Here is a 15,395-nt window from a genome sequence, read left to right on the forward strand (position 1 = left end):
GTAGGAAAAGGTATTTTCCGAGGAGGGTGGTAAGACACTGGGATGGTTGCTGAGCAGATGAGAAGGACGCTGCTGGTGGGGAGCTGTCTGGGGGTGGTGACATCGGGTTAACCCCATTGTCTTCTCTCCTCCTTGTCTCTAGTTGAGTTTGAGTTCATTTGCCCAGCCACCTGCAGCTGGTTGCCAGGATTCCCAGGACAGGGGGGCCAACCCTGGGCAAACCGCCCCCCCCCCCCACTTGCTGTCTCTGGGCTCTGTTTGGTGGCTAGGGCCAGCTGCTATTAGTCACCCTCTCTGGGACCCTGCTCTCCCTTTAATTCCCAGCTGCGTGGCCCCCGGTCCTTCCTGCACACCGGCTGGGAAGCCGCTGCTGTGCTCTGTGACAGGGACCCTGGAGTGTTGGCAGCTCCTCGGGCTGGACTCAAGTTACTTACGAAATTGCTCCTCCAAGGTCGTGTGCACCCCTGTGGGTTTCACCATGATCCCCCACCGTGCAGCCTGGATCCTGCCAACAGTATGGGGACACGCCCCACTTGGGCAAAGGGGATCGTGGGGGAGGTTGATTGGAGTGTGTGTATATGTGTGTGTGTGGGAGCGGGGGAGATGCTTAGCAAGGGCTCTGCAGGGACACAGCCCAGAGATCATTAATCTAGAGAGGAATGCTGTTTGCTTTTTGCTCCCTGCTTGCAGAAAGCAGATCTTTCTCTGTGTCATGCTGGCACTGTCCCAGGCCGGGTATAGCTGCCCGTGGGCTGGTGGGGAGGCAGGTGAGTGGCAGCGAGGGGAGAATTCTAACCCAGGGGCCTTTCACAGCCCCTGGCAGTGGGCAGGGCTGGTACAAGGGTTTGGGCAGGGAGAAATGGGCTCTTAGTATGTGCACCTAAACTCTTAATGGGGATAAAGTTAAAAAAACAACAAACGGTCTGGTAGCACTTTATAGACTAACAAAGCATGGAGATTAGTAATAGGTAGCTGTGTTAGTCTGATCTTGCTAAAACAAAAGGAAAACTATGTAGCACTTTAAAGACTAACAAGATGGTTTAATAGGTGATGAGCTTTCGTGGGCCAGACCCACTTCCTCAGATCATATTCTGGAAGAGAATTGGCATGACCATATATACCAGAGGGATACAATGAAAAAAGTGAACACATTATAAAACTGCCAAATCAGATTAAGTACAGAAGCTGGGGCGAGGGAGAGGAAAGGAAAGAACAGCTATTTATGAGTTAATGAATGGCTAATCAGGGTGATAAGCGGGGAAGCTCTTTGGCACCTTTATTGTTTGGCTGATAATATTCCAGACTTCCGTTATCTTAATTGACACCATAAGTGTGAATTACATTTGTGGCTGAATTGTAATGCCAACCCTTCTCTGTGTCTATAACAAGACAACCACTTGGAGATCTTTTAAGTGTGACCAGGTAGATTGAAGTGTTCCCAACAGGTTTCTGTATATTCCCTTTAGGAATAGCTGATTTGTGTCTATTGATTCTTTCTAGTAGGGACTGTCCAGTTTGGGAAATTGTCTTAATTGGGGAAACTGCTGCATTTTCTGCATCCCAGCTCCTCTCCTTGTGACATGTTATGCTTGGGGAGAATTAGCTGTCTCTTGGTAAAGTTGGCAAACATCAATTTCACACACACTGTACAAATACTATATTTCTGTTGCAGGTGATCAAAATGTAGATATGAGAAATACTGCTTCCAAACTTTGCAGTCACCGGCCTATTTCTGAATGAGGCTTGTTACAGATGCCCTGGTGAATGAAGAGCTAAACACAGGTCTGATTTGTTGGTTGAAGGATATTTACCGTGAGGTTAGATTTTGTTTTAATGGCTTACAATGCATTACTTGCTTGAATCCGTGCATCAGGGTCACTAAATAATTGTCTGAGCTCCAATTTTGTGCAGCTGTGAAAATGTTAAAAGGAATGCTGAAAAATCAATATTCTCTATCAATGATAGATAAACCTAAAACTCTGCTCAGCCTAGTTATGGACAAAATAGGGGGTGGCAATTTAAAAGTTATGCCCTCTCCTTACCCCACTGATCTGCTAATAGCCTAGATGAGCTGTAAGAAAATGACTTTGTATAGTTAGCTGTCCTTGTATCTGTCTGTTGCCTGATTGAAATGCAGTTTCAGACCATTTCCACTAAGGGGGCAGGATTGGGGTTAGCTTGTCCTGTTCCCTCAAAAGGCTGTTCTGAACCACTCCCCTCACTCAAAGATAGAGAAATGCAATTCAAGGATGGAATGTGTTTTCTCACCAGGCATAACTGGCCCATGGAGCTCTCTGCCACAAGAACTCCTTGATGGTCCTTTCTGAATCCTGCCCAGCTCTTTACATTGATGGGCCCGTTCAGAGACTGTCAGTATCACACAAGAACCTGGAGAGCAATGGACTCTACCCTTCTGTGGCAAGATACAAGCTGCCGCTTGTAACTAATGGGGGTGAGGGAGGGGCAGGTTATTGCGTTGCTGTCCAGTACAGCAATGTCCTGCCCCTCTGATGAAGTTGGTGGCTGTTAGAGATGGGAAGCTCCCTTTGGATCAGCTGAGTGGGCCACCCTACTGCTGTCAGAGGTTATAAGGACTGTGGGGGCAACCCCCCGAGGGCAGACAGCAGGAACTGCCCCCATTATAAAATTCCAGGCTCTCACATTGAACTATAACAACTTCTTAGTATTTGCATAGGGGCAGGGATCATGCCTGTCTCTTTATTAGAAAGATGGGACATTGTTCCACACATGGGAACAATCAGAGCTGAGGATCAGACCCCAGAGGGGCGTTGGCTCCTTTCACCAGCTGGGGGGCTGGGCTCAGGGATTTCAGTGGAGCTGCCCCAGGGTACAATAGCCGGGGGCCTGGCCCCACTCTCTGACCATGGAACTGGCCCCCTCTAGCACACGCCTCCCTGTGTGTGTCAGGGGCTTTGGGAGTCTTCAGCCAACAGTGGCTGCAGAGAGACCAGGGCAGCCCCAGCTCTGTCGGCTCCACCTGCCCTGGCTGCGCAGGGCTGGGGCTGGGCAGATAAACCAGCGACACCAGCCAGCCTGAGTGACCTGGCAATTCTCTCCACTGGAACCTGCCTACCCAGCCCTCACCGGGCAGCAGGGAAGATACACAGCCAGGATCCTTCAGCACCTGGAGTTGGTTTGGTCGGCACCTGCTAACCTGGGGATAAAAGCAGAGCCAAGAACACTGGTTCATTGGAACACGGCTCAGACACAACTCGCCATCCGATGATACTGGAAGGGGGGTTTCCCTGATCACCCCACGTAGCCAAACTGCACCTGAGCTGTAATCGAGGGAGCTGCTTTGAAATTGCCCTTAGGAAGGGCTCTGCTGGCCCTGCCAGACCGACAGTCACCAGGACTTAGCTAGCACTGGCTGCAGATAGGTGGTTCCAGTGACCACATCACAGATGTTGTGTCCTCATGATGGGGAACAGGTCATGTTGTGACATGATCTTAGTAGAAAGGGGTATTGCTTTGAAATACAATTTCCCTTAGGATGATGTGGGGAAGATAGTGGGCAGAAAGAAGACTTCTTCTCTCCTTCCCAAGATGAGGGGTCCACTGGGCTGAAGAGCAAATAAATAATGTGATTTGTCCAGCAGTAGTTGCCACTTTGTGACTAGAAGAGGGGAGGTTGTCTAGGGCACACAGTTTGAACCCAGCTGTGGGAGAGAGCTGTGTAACTGTTAAACCACAGGGCTGAGTTCAGGTGCCTGGGTTCTGTTCCTACAGCTGCTACTGACTCAGTGACTCTGTGGACGTAGCAGGGGGGTGCTTACTGCCGATGCCTTAATTCCATCCTCTCCGCCATGGCTGTAGCAAGCTCATCCAAAATGCCTTGAGCTCTGTGGAGAGCAGGTTCTGTGCAAGTGCAAAGACCTTTAGGGCAGCAGTTCCCAACCACTGGTTCGCAGACCTCTGCTGGTTTGTGAACCACTGGCATCTGGCCACGGGCCTGGAGACTCAGGGGGCCACGGCTAGGGAACAACACCCAGCTAGTGTTCACTCTGAGGCTCATCCAGCTCAACAGAGCCATGCAGTGGCTGCTCAGCTACTCTGGGGCGGGCAGCTGGGGAACTCACCACATGGCCCTGGCCCTGGCCCTAGCTTCAGCCCTTCCCCAGGGCTGGAGCTGTGGACCGCATGGCGGGCGGCCTGCGACTTCTCCGGCAGCCTTGGCATGACGGGTGGCTCATGGCTGCAGTTGCAGCTCTGGCCGGAGCCAGAGCCCCATGGTGGGTGCCCCACAGCTGCTCCTGTGACCCCTGTGTGGTGGGCAGTCTGTGGCTGCTCCAGCAACACCCTCCGGGACCAGAACCAGAGCTACATGGCAGGTGCCCACCGCTTCTTGGGCTGTGCCAGCCGGGACCAGAGCCACGTGGTCAGCACGGGGAGGTGGGGAGGTTCTAAGGAGGGGAGTGGGGGAGCTGGTGGAGCTAAAGCTGGCTGTTTGCAGCAGCTCTGGGGGCCAGGACTCTTGGCAGACCAGTAACATTTTATTTGCATAATAAATATGCAACTAAAACTGTTGCCCAGGTTCATCGGTTAACAATGGACTCGGATTCACATGCACATCCCTAGCAGAAAGCTGGTTTTCAGCTTACTCTGGTGCAAGGTGCTAAGCTAATTTTCCAACAACTTTCTTTGAAGCGTAATTAGAAAAATGCACTGGTTGAGTGAGTCACCTCTCGCCCTGACATTTATTATGGTTATCAGGATGACTTATTAAATACTCATGTCATAGCATGACACATCTTGCAAAGCAGTTTGGGTATGTCTACACTGCCACCCCAGTTTGAACTAGGGTGGCTAATGTAGGCATTCAAACTTGCAAATGAAGCCCGGGATTTAAATATCCCGGGCTTCATTTGCATGTTCCTGGGTGCCGCCATTTTTAAATGCCCCGTAGTTTGAACTCCCTGCCTGTGACTACATGCGGCATGGACTAGGTAGTTTGAATTAAAGCTCCTAATTCGAACTACCATTAAACCTCCTTGCAGGAAGAGTAATGGTAGTTCAAATTAGGAGCTTTAATTCGAACTACCTAGTCCATGCCGTATGCAGCCACAGGCAGGAAGTTCGAACTACGGGGCATTTAAAAATGGCGGCGCCCGGGAACATGCAAATAAATCCTGGGATATTTAAATCTGAACTAGGGAGGCAGTGTAGACATACCCTTTGGTGTTTGTCATGGTACTTTGAGTTGAGAGTTTTGACAAGCAAATGAGGTGGAGGAAATGCACCTCTTCACTGCCTGCAATTTAACTTTGCTATTGGGTATTTCTGTGTCATGTTGCTGGATCTTGAGGGAAGCAGCCAGATCACTGATGCACCCATAGGTGGGTGTGTTGGCCCCAAAAATGGTATAGAAGGGGGCCATGTGAGGTATTGAATAGAAGCTTATTATCTAATAGTCCTATGTACGCTGTTCATGTGTTTGTATAATGTCTGTGTGTGCAATTATTAGCATGTACTTGTATGAACACTGAAGATTTCCCTGCATGTGGTTAAGCATTGGGCAGGGCCGGGCCTGTGGACATGCTAATTACTGAGGCCCTGTGGAACAATGTCTCTCAATGGGCCAAGGACACACCTAAAGAATGGGGGCTGTCACCTGAGAGCAACCAGCAGGGAACCCAGAGATTGGCCTCTGACCAGGTGACCTGCTACATACTAGAAGAGGCCAGGAAGGAGGTATAAAGAGGCCATGTGGTCGATGCCATTTTGTTCTCAGCTCAGCACTTCATCCCAGAGGCAGCATTGCAGGGATCGAAGAGCCCGGAAGGCCTGTGAACCCAACCTGATGCTAGGATGTGCAACAAGAACTTTTAAAACAGCAGCTGTACATCTCTGCTAGAGCCTGCATCGAGGACTGGGAGATTCGGTGCATGTAACGTACTATCCTTTAACAACCTTACTCTCAGGCTTTTCTTTCTTGTAATAATAAACCTTTAGATATAGATTCCAAAGGATTGGCCCAGCGTGATTTGTGGTAAGGTCCAGAGGGTAAATTGACCAGGGATCTGTGGCTGGTTTCTTGGAACCGGACAGAATTTGTTCGGGGTAGGTGGGATTGGGTGTTAGGACCCCCCACCCGTGTATGAGGCCCTGGGCCATCTGGGGCACGGATATTGCTGGGGTGTCGGAGGGGTTTTGCTCGTGAGGCTTCAGGCAGGCTGCTGAAACGCTCTGTGGGACTGGTTTGTGGCCTGTTTGGAGAGGTCACCAGTCTGGGGGCTGTAAGGAGCCCCGGATTTGAGCAATTCGCCCTGAGCGGACGCCCTCAGCTGTGCCCAGACACGGCCCGGTCCGTCACATTCTGTCTAGAAGTTTTTTCCGAATTCCTACAGAATCAGTCACCTAACAGCCATTGTTCTGCAGTTTCCCCCAATTGTTTTTCTGTTGAAAGAGCCTTAATCTCAGAGTTTCTGACACAGGCTCATGGATTCAGCACAGTTATTGAAACATTTTACGAGATTATAACTTTAGGCCTTACACCTCTGCATTGAATTCAGATTTCATTTGAAATGAGGTTATTTTAAAAATGTTATCATGAATCCAAGTACATTTAAAATGGATTTCCCCCCTTCCTTTAAAAATTAAAATGGATGTTTGTAGAGTATCTGTAGATGTGTATGTATGTTACCATCCATGACACTTATGAATATTATGTATGTGTGTGGGGGGGAGGGAAGGGGATTTGTTCACTAGCGTCCACTGGCAAGGGAATTAAAGCTGTCATGGGTCCTAAGAGAGTTAGCTGGCAGGTGTTCACAAGATGTACCTGAATATCTTTTACTTAGAATCAGTCAGGTCAGCTTGGAGTGAATGTAGTGGCTTTTCTTAGGCTCCCACTTAGAAAATATCCCCCCTCCTTTTTTTATCCCCCCTCCTCCTTTTTGTGGCCATAGCTCTCTTTTTTGGGGGGGAATGGTGGGAGGTTTCTTCTCTTTCCCAGACATCTAGAGCAGTGTTTCGGAAAGTGTTCCGTGGAGTCGCTTTGAGAAACTCTTTAACTGGCCGGCCTGGTTTGTTTGTTTACCAGCACCGGGGCCCCAGAGCCTTGTGGCTCCCATTGGCTCCGTTTCGCTCTTTGCAGCCAAGTGGGAAGCATTCCCAACCTTGGTTCTCTCTAGGTTGGTTCTTTAGAGGATCTTTCTGCTCTCTCCCCTCATATCCAGCTCAGAGACCAGCTCACCATCTGTCCCAATTAATGACAGTCAGTTTGTCTGATTACTGAGGAGGATACAGCTGTCTGTCTTCGGCTGGGATGTCTGACAGAGAGGGAGGGGTCAGGAATCTCAGAACCAGACATGAATCACGTGAGCAGTTTGTACTGCCTTAAGTGAGAGCAGGGTCCCAGGGAGCTGGCAAGTCTTGAGAGGTGGGGTACAGAAAAGTTATAAATCTGTCCTGGCTATAAATCTGTCCTGTCCAAGTTTTCAGTAACCGGTGTTTGGTTCTTTAAAGGATTTGAAACCACAGACAGAGGAATACTTCCTTTTGGGGTTAACACAAGACTTTATTTCTATTTACTTTTATAATTAATTTTTCATTTAAATCAATTCACTATCTTGAATTCATTTAAGACAGCGTAACATACAAATCAAGATTAGAAAAAAAAACAATACAACTAAGACGAGAAAAATAAACCTTCCTACAGCTATACCCTCCAAAGTTACCTTTGAACAGTTTGTGGAGTTATCAGACATACCTATATAATACTTACATTAAGATGGATAGATGCATTGTTTAGATTCAGGAGATATTCTTTTCTTTATGTCTTTCTTTTCGGATTTTTCGTTGCAACTTATGACCGGTCACACACGCACACACACGCACACACACACAGAGTGTTATTACAGAACAGCACAGGACAATAGACTCACATACAGCACCACCAAGGCAAACAGAGTGAACACAGACCCCGCGACGTCACAACTTCCCTGCAGGCATCACAGGTGGACGTGGTAAGAATCCGCACTGAGCCCAAGGCTGGGAACCACATTCCCTGGAGGGAGGGGGGATCTAGTAAGTTCTCAGAGGTGCAGGGGGGAAACAGGCCGACACTGTGACATGTTAGGATGGGCTAAATCATCCTGCATTGGGCGGGGCAGGGACAGGGGCATCTAGAGGCCCCCAGACTGTGGCTGGAGGCAGGAAAACCCCACAAAAAGTCTCTGTCTCACAGTATATTTTGCAAAGACAAGAAGAGGCAGCGAACAGCCTGGCAGAGGCGGGGAGGCAGGAACTCAGGCTGGGGGGAGAAGGGACTGAACGTTGAGAGGGGAGGGAGAGATGATTTCAGGGTTCCCGCTGTGTGTGTGTGTCTGGGGGGGCAGAGCTGAGGTTTCCATTCCCGTGATCAGGACAACAGAGATTTCTCCCTGCCCCCTGCTCTTGGGAATGTCGGGGGAGATTTCGCTGGGGGTCGAGGTTCCGGGAATTCCCCAGCCCCCCTGAGTGCGGCAGCTCCCCATGACCGTAGCCCCCGACCCCACTTACTGTCCATGTTCTCCTGGGTGCTGGGGGGCTGCAGTTAGCTTCTGACCCCCCGGCTCAGCTCCGGCTCAGGGCGGGAGGACTCCAGCCGGGTGCGACTCCCCCTCGGCCTGCGGCTGGACAGGACACAGCAGGGAGCGGTGACCCCGTCGCCCATCACAGCCTGGCCCTGGGCGCTGGGCCCAATGTGGGAGGGTGCAGGGGGAGCCCCTCACCAGCCATGGAGAGAAGCCAGGGGGGAGGGCAAATTAGCCATGAGCCTTGTACACCCTGTACCACCGGGTCTGGCAGGGGGGGCTCTGTCTGTGGGGCACAAACTTACAGATAGTCAGGGATCTGGGGCAGAGGCTGGCGGAGGGGGATTATGTCTCTGGGGACAGACTGGCAGTTAGGGACGTGGGGGAGGGCCTGGCAGAGGGGGCTCTGTCTGTGGGGCACAGACTGGCAGTCTGGGATATAGGGCAGAGATTAGCACAGACTGGCAGTTTTTCAGGTACATGGGGGGTTGGTGACTGATAATAGGAGACTGGCTGGTCTCATGGGGGTGTCTGGGTGGGGAAGTTTCTAGGCTGCGGGAGACGGGGGTGGGGTTTGGACGGGGGGCACAGGCAGTGCTGGGCTGTGTGTGCACTGATGGTTCAGGATGCAGAGTTAACGGGTAGAAAATCTTCACCCCCGGCCTGTGTTTCGGGGGCAGCTGGACCAGCCGACGTGGTTTCTGGTGCTTCCTTTGAGCATCCCCCCGGGAGCAGGTCGGGGCTGTTGTGTTCACTAGTCTGATGATGATGATGGAGGAAATGTTGCCGTTCAGCTGAGTGTGAGCAAAAGCAACACACACGCCCAGGAGAAACCACGTCCTAGTTCCAGTGCCCAGTGCACCCCTCACATCCCTCTTCTAGCCTCTAGGCCTGGTGCAACTGGGAACCTCTCCTGGGACCCCCCTCTCTGCCCCTGTGCAGAGTCCTAGAATCACTGGGCTGGAAGGGCCCTGAGGAGTCAGCTCGTCCTGTTCCTGCTCAGAGCAGGGCCCAGCCCAACTCACAGACCCCAGCCAGGACTTTGTCCGGTCTGGCCTTAAAATCCTCTCAGGACAGAGATTCCCCCCCCTCCCCAGGCCTCCCGCTCCAGCGTTTCACCAGCCTCAGTGAAATCGTTTCCCCTAATACCCACCCCAGAGCTCCCCAGCTGCAACTCGAGACAGTCGCTCCTTGGGATCCCCTCTCTGGCCATGGACAGACCCTCTTAGGCCTCTGCCTGGCCTGCATCCTCTGCCTCACACACCCCCAGCACAACCGGCTGTGAGCCCCAGGCAGGACCTTCCTCCTCAGCCCTCGCTCTGGTCACACAACAAATGGCCTGGTAGCACTTTACAGACCAATAAAACATGCAGGTGGGATCATGAGCTTTGGCGGGCTCAGCCCCCTGCTTCAGATGACCAGGGGTTGGGGGGCATCAACCCTGCCCTGCGAATCAGCCCCCCCGTCCTGCTGGGCCTGCCCCCCGAGGGAGCGGAGTAGAAAAGCCTCTGGAGCCGCTCAGGCCGGGCCGACTGCAGGAGGAGGAGGATGCGCAGGGAGCTCCGGGCCCAGGGGAGCCGAGGGGGCAGGAGCCTCCAGCAGCAGCCGTGGCCAGGGAGGCCCTCGGACGGGCCGTGCCCACAGGCCGCGTGAGGGGAGAGACGCCAGGGCTGCTAGGAAGGGGCCCAGGGCGGGGATTGTTCCTGGGGGCTCAGCATGTGGCGGTCGGAGTCCCTGCTCCTCGGCCAGCAGGGCCCAGGGCTTGGGCCCAGGGACACGGGGGCTCAGGCGACGGGGCGGGAATGGGAGCGTTTGTGCTGCCAGCTCCCATCGGCGGCCCTTGGACTGACATGGGTGGGAGGAATTGGACCGGCTGCCCCGCGCTCAGCAGAGGGAAACGTGGGCTCCCCAGTGCTGAGCTGCTCCAGACAATTCTTTCCCCGCCGTGTGGCTGGGGGCTCCGGCCAGAACACGCCTGCTCTGACTGACCCCGTGTTGGGGGGGGGAAGGGCTTGTCAAGGGGTCAGACGGGCAGAGCCCGTAGGGGTTGGGTGGATGCGGCTGCCTCCCTCTGCAGAGACCAAGTCGTGCAATGGGGGATTCTCCATCCCTTGCCATCACTGAGTCGTGACGTGAGGGCATCAGTAACTCAGCCAGGGCAAGTGGGGCTGCGGGGCAAGTGGGGCTGGGGCCGGAGGGGTGGGGGAGGTTTTGAGGCCTGCAAGGTGCAGGGGGTCAGACCAGATGCTCATGATGGTTCCTTCGGCCGTTCAAGTCTGAGCCCATGAGACCGGCCTTTGGGCTGCTCTGGGACTCCTGACCCCAGCTCTGACCCACAGCCCCTGCTCTGACTCCTAGGCATGACTGCTCCAGCCAGGAGTCTGGGAGGGCTTTGCCTGGGGAGGGGGCTGTGCCTGTGGGCTGCATCCCAGTGAGGGGCTCTGCTGGCACCGCTCTGTCCCCACAGGCCCTGGGGTGTAGCCGCCCCCTCGGCTGTCATGGGAAAAGTGTTTCAAGTCCTTCGGTTTGCAGGGAATGGCTGAGACCGACCCGCGCGTGTGCTTAAGGCCCAGAAATCAAAGCTCATACAATCCATTATTAGTTGATTTCTCTTCAATCTTTTTATTTTAAACCAGTCTCACAATTTTTTTACTTGGCTCCTGCTACCCCGAGGTGGGTGGAAATTTTGGCGTTGAAGGAGCATCTCTCGGACACCACGAATCACTTCTCCTCTTCCAGGCAATGCAGGAGAAGGCAGCAGGGACTCCAGAGTCAGCGGGAGGCTGGATACATCTGGGATGGCCCCAGTGGCCGGCAGACACAGAGATTTGGGCCTGGCTGAGCAGCAGGTTTCTTTTCACACCCGTCGGTTCCCAGGAGTCTCTGGCCACTCCCTGCCGTGGGTGCTGCCATGTGAGCCCTGCCCTGGCCCTGGGCGTTCCTGGCCAGGCCCTCCCTTTGCTCCTCCACTCTCCATCCAGGCAGATCTCTGAGTTGGGGAAACCTCCCCTGGGAACCTGCCGCCTCCTCCGTGGAAGTGGTGGGAAAGGGGCTGCCGGGAACTCCTGGCCATGGTGGCCCTCGGGGTCGTAGAGGAATTCCCTAGTGCAGCGTTTCTTCCCCTGGGGGTCCCTGCCCAGAAGGGGGCGGCAAGGTGAGGGCAGGAGGGTCGCTCACGGGGGCACCGGACGTTTGGGCTTTCCCAGCCGTGGCCTCGTGTTCAGTCCCCAGGTCCCCATTCCGGCGGAGTTTGGAAATAAGAAGAAATGTCCCTGATCTCTCCTGGCCTCCCCAGCTGGGCGGCTGGAGGGGCAGCTGCTCTCTGCCCCCAACCTGGCCAGCAGCGGCGCAGACGGAAGGGTGGCAACGGCATCGCTGCCTCCACTTCTTCTGCGCTGCTGCTGCTGCTGGCACTGACCCCACAGCTGGGATCCCGCTCGCTCTGGCCACCCAGCTTGGAAGGGAGCGATGCCCCCAGCAGGGGGCAGAGGGAAGGATGCAATGGCAGCCACACCCCCTTCCTTCTGCACTGCTGCTGGGAGCGGAGCTGCCCTCCGAGCTGGGCACCTCCCCTGTGGCCCCTGCTCTGTGGTCCCCAGCGGAGAAGGCAGCCCTGCCAGCAGCAGTGCGGAAGGAACGGTGGCAACAACATGCCAGGCCACCCTGCCTCTGCGCTGCTGCTGGGGCGGCGTTGACTTCTGAGCTGGGGGACCCGTCAGTGACCACCCCTCACTCGCTGCTCAGTGGGGCCCCCTCCGATCTGGGCCCCACAACAGCAGCCACTGCTCTGCTGCCGCCCAGGTCCAAAGGCAGCGCCACCGCCTGCAGCGGCACAGAAGGAAGGGCTGAGATACCAGACCAGGCCTCCCTTCCTCCTGTGCTGCTGCTGGCGGTGACTTTGCAGCTGGGTGTCCTGCCAGCATGGCCCACTCGCAGGTCACTCACGGTGGCTGTGTCTACACTGGGCCACTTATTCCGGAAAAGCAGCCGCTTTTCCGGAATAAGCTGCGAGCTGTCTACACTGGCCGCTTGCTTTTCCGGAAAAGCAATGACGATCTAATGTAAAATCGTCATTGTGTTTCCGGAAAAACTATGCTGCTCCCACTCGGGCAAAAGTCCTTTTTCTGGAAAAACTGTTCCGGAAAAGGGCCAGAGTAGACAGCACAGTAGTCTTTTCCGCAAAAAAGCCCTGATCGAAAAAATGACGATCAGGGCTTTTTTCCGGAAAAGCGCATCTACATTGGCCACGGACACTTTTCCGGAAAAAGGGCTTTTCCGGAAAAGCATCCTGCCAATGTAGACGCTCTTTTTCCGGAAATACTTATAATGGAAAACTGTTCCGTTTTAAGCATTTCCGGAAAAGGGTGCCAATGTAGACGTAGCCGGTGTGTCTAGACTACAGGGTTTTGTCAACAAAAGTGGACTTCATCTACACTTCCGCTGAATTCTATCGAAACAACGTCGACAGAACTCAGCAGTTTTGTCGAGGGCTGTAAACCTCATCTATGAGGAATAACGCCTTTTGTCGAGAGAGTTCTGTCAACAGAAGGCGCTATTGCATCTCCACTGTCCTTTGCGTTTACACTGTCATGTTAACAAAGCGGCTTGCTCTATCTACAGAACTGGACGTAGTCTAGATGCTCTTTGTCGACAGAAGCTTTCTCGACAGTATGGCTGTGTCTAGACTACATGCCTCCGTCGATGGAGGCATGTAGATTAGACAGATAGGCAAAGGGAAATGAAGCCGTGATTTAAATAATCGCGGCTTCATTTAAATTTACATGGCTACCGCGCTGAGCTGACAAACAACTGATCAGCTGTTTGTCGGCTCAGCGCGCTAGTCTGGACGCTCCCCTGCCGACATCAAAGCCCTTTGTTGGCAGCCCCGTTATTCCTCGTGGGATGAGGACAGAAGCCTGTAGTCTAGACGTACCCTCAGTGTGGCAGGCAGGGCTGCCCCCAGCAGTGGCACAAAAGGGAGGGCAGCAGCCGCAGACCTTATGTGCGTTGGCTGGGGGCAGGCGGCCTTGTGCACATGGTGCCTGCGCTCTCTAGCTGCCCAGCTGAGCAGTGAGAGGCACGGCCAGCAGCGGCACAGCAGGGAGGGTGGCGATATCAGACCAGCTTCCCTCCCTCCTGCGTTGCTGCTGGCGGTGGGGTTGCCATCCAGGTTGGGCACCTGACCCCTTGTAACTTCCTCAGCCTCCCCATTAGTAGGCAGAGCCTCTGCCCGCAGCAGTGCAGAGGGAAGGGAGGCACCGCCACACCAGGCCGCCCTCCCTTCTGCGCTGCTGGTGGTGCTGGCGCTGCCTGCTCATGGGAAAAGGTGTGAAAAGGGGGTTCTCCAAAGGAGCAGCGCCACATGGACCTTGGGGTTCCCAGTGGTCTGAGTCCCCCACTGACTCCAGGCTCCATGCAGGTGCTTCCACTCAGAAATGTACAAGAGCCTCCAGGACCCTGAGCCTTTCAAAGTGGAAGGACCCTCGTAAAGCCGAGTCAGTGGGACTTCCTGCTGGCCCCGGGCTGCACACGGAGTTCCCGTTTTGAAGTGCACAGGAGGCCCTGCTGGGGCCCTTGTCCAGTTCAAAGTGCAGAAAGTGCCCATCGACTAGTCGAGTAGCCAATGGAAATTCCATCGACTCCTCGACTTGTCCATGAATCGTTATTTAACATCCTTACCCAGCAGCAGCGGCGCGGAAGGCAGGGAGGCAAAGCTGCAGCAGCCCACCTGCCTTCTGCACTGTTACCGGAGACAGCATGGACTGTCCAGCTGCCCGGCGGGAGTGGCGGCGCTGTTGCCAGCGATGGCAGAGAAGGACGAGGGGAGCACCGTCCAGGGCCCCCCTCCCTGTTTGCTAGGGATGTCAGACAGGGAGTCACTAAACAATCATGTCACTGCATCAAACTGTAGCAATTCCACGATTATTCGATAGTCCCTGGTGCCTGAGTCAGCAATGAGGGGCTGCACCGGCATCCCACACAGCCGACAGAGGCTGCACCGGCATCCCACAGAGCAGACAGAGGCTGCACCGGCATCCCACACAGCAGCCTCTGTGCGACGAGAGCTTGTGCCAGCCCCGGACAGAGGCTGCTCTGCAGCAGCCTCCTCTGGAGTGTGAGAGGCAGGAGCAGGCAGCTCCGCAGAACTGGTGCTCACGGAGAACTAGATTTTAAGTCAGCTCCCCTCGAGCAACCCCCCATCCCCCTCGCCTCTATGTGAGACAGCGAGGGAGGAAAGGGGGCTCCATGGAGCTGGCCTGTGTGGAGAGCCGGCTTAGAAGATAGTTCCCCGAACATCTCATCTCATGTCTGCCCTGCCCCCACGCTGATAGGGAGGCAGCAGTGGAGGGGGATGGGTGAGACGTGGTCCCATAGGAGCTGATACACATGGGGAGCTGTCTTAAAAGCTGCTTCCCGTGTGCACCAGCTCCTGCCTGACTCCCTCACCCACCGTGTTGCTGCATCTCTATGAGAGGCAGCAGCCCATGGTGTGGGCCAGGCAGCTCCATGGGATCTGGTACTCACGGGGAGGCAGCTTAAATGCTGGATCCCCACAGACACCAGCTCCCACCTTCCCCCCCTCTTGCTGCTTCTGTTCCTGAGGCAGCCGGGGGAGGGGTGTGCGGAGGCGACAGGATTAACCAATAAGCCCAGACGTATCGGTTAATCGTGTAGCCAGCTACACACGTTGACACCCCTAGTTTGTGCTGCTGCTGGTATCGGCGCTGCCCTCTGAGGTAGCCCCTGGCCAGTGGCACCCACTCTCTGGCCAGCCGGTTTGGGAGGCAGGGCTGACACCCGCCGCGGTGCTGAAGGAAGTGCTGCAATCCCGCCCCTCCTGCACTTCCTGCTGCACCG

The sequence above is a fragment of the Pelodiscus sinensis genome, chromosome 19 (genome assembly GCF_052426305.1).
Source record: "Pelodiscus sinensis isolate ZL-2025 chromosome 19, ASM5242630v1, whole genome shotgun sequence".
Taxonomy (NCBI): Eukaryota; Metazoa; Chordata; order Testudines; family Trionychidae; genus Pelodiscus; species Pelodiscus sinensis.